Below are 1,957 nucleotides of genomic sequence, written 5' to 3' on the forward strand. Positions count from 1 at the left end.
AGACAGTACAAATGTTATTATCATACTTACATTAAAGACAACAAAGCTGATGCTCAATGAGATGAAGTGACTTACTTGTCCATGGTTAGCAAAGTTTTAATTACTAGGGATTAGAAGCCCTAAATGCTTCCTACTATATCAATGACCACTAAAAACATTTAAAATATCTATTATATTTATGTGTAACTTTTGTTGTAAAAGCTGTATTGCACAGAATACAATTAGTAAAATCTGAGTTCAAATTTGGCCTCAGACATTGGGAAAGTCACTTTACCTTGTTTTATCTGTAAAATGAAGATAATAATGGTAGCTACTTCTGGGTTGTGAGAATCAAATAAGATAATATTTTAAAGGTCTTAGATTGGAGTCTAGCCCTGGTAGAGGTTAATTATTATTATTAATCTTACACATTATTCAAATACTGTATAAGATAAATTTCTTTTTTTTTCTTTAAATAGATTTATTTGGTGAGAGGGAGACAGACAGACAGAGAGACAGAGAGTTCTAGATGACCACTGGTTATATCCATCTCCCCCCAGCTGTCCCCCACCCCCAAAAGCTGCCTCCTCTGTCCTCATTCTATTGTAGAGATAAGGAGCTTCTCCTTAGGACATGGTGGGCTCCTATCTCTGGGCAGGTGGAAGAGGGCCTTCCCTGGGAAGCTGTCTTCTATTCGCAGGGGTCACCTGGATGGCATCACCCACCTGCACCTTCACTAGAAGGGAGATAGCCCATTCCATGATCTGTGGCCTGCTCCATGGAAAATGCCATGTGCTCCATCTTTTGTAGCCTTAGGGAAGAAACACAGGACTTGGTCAACCTCAGCTCTTCGGTGGCCCTTGAGGGCTGGTCCTGAAGAGAGACTTCAATGGCAGCCTGTAATAGCTTCTCATTCACAGAGTCTCCCTGGCTCCAGAGGGGGAGTCTCCAGAGGGAGGTCGGTGGCACCCCACAATATATTGTCTTCAAAGATGGCAGCCTCAAACAAGGAGGGCCCAGCCCCAGGCTGGGTCTGGGATGGAGGACCAGAGTCCTGGCACCAACCTCCCAATAGGTCCAAGATCTGGATGTCCTAGCCCAGCAGGGTGAATGAGGGGCAGCTCCAGTGGGCCAGGATGAAGCGCAGCAGGCAGCTCCCCTCCAGCACCCTGCAGATCCCCACCTTCTGTAGGACTTGGAGCCAGCACTCAGTGAGGTCCAGGTGGCAGAAGATACCAGCAGAGTAGGGCAGGGCAGTGAGGAGGCTGTAGAGCTGCAGGAGGAAGTGGGCTTGGAGCTCACGAGGTGCATCAGGGCCCGAAGCAGGAGGGGGACCATCCCCCCAACCTCAGGCAGCCTGGATCGGCTCCGATGCTGGACCACCAGGAGGTCCAGGTAGGCAGGTGTGTAGCCTCAGGCCCTGCTCCCTGCCCCAGGTACCCCAAGGCCGGCCAGGAGCAGATAGAGCAGCCCCATGACCAGGGCCCCTAGGACGTAGACTTGGATGTAATGCATGGTACCCAGACTCTGGGCACCAGCCCAAGGTGGGGAAGAGAGGCAGGCTTAGCAGGAGGGCCGAGCCTTGTGATGCAATGGGAAAGTCACTAGCCAGTGCACCTGCCAATGTCCAAGTTCTTGGTCTAGGTCCAGGGCCAAACTTGGGCCAGCCCCAATACCCACAGATGGCAGAGCAGCAGCAGCAGCAGAAGAGAAGAAGCTGGGGCAACCCTCGGACCATCTGATCTTTGGGGCCCATGGCTCCCAGAATTGGACTCTGGCTAAATGAAGGAAGGGCTGGTAGGCTCCCCTAGTCAGGCAATTCAGAGTTAAAGAGATCCCAGGGTTGGATGCAACCATCTTGCCGTGAGTCCTGGCAGGGTGCTGGCAGCATGGGAGGAGGGGGTGGGGTGGGGAGAAAAGTGGGGGGAGAGACAGGCCGGGCTTGGGGTTCACCAGGGTGTGTCTACTTCAATTATCT

At 51.1% G+C, this 1,957-nt stretch overlaps 1 pseudogene; it reads right to left on the reverse strand.

Annotated features, from left to right (window-relative positions):
- Positions 1-623: 623 nt before the first annotated feature.
- LOC141489456 (rhomboid domain-containing protein 3-like) lies at positions 624-1,735 on the reverse strand (annotated as a pseudogene).
- Between the last annotated feature and the right edge of the window lie 222 nt (positions 1,736-1,957).

The sequence above is a fragment of the Macrotis lagotis genome, chromosome 5, assembly GCF_037893015.1.
Source record: "Macrotis lagotis isolate mMagLag1 chromosome 5, bilby.v1.9.chrom.fasta, whole genome shotgun sequence".
Taxonomy (NCBI): Eukaryota; Metazoa; Chordata; class Mammalia; order Peramelemorphia; family Peramelidae; genus Macrotis; species Macrotis lagotis.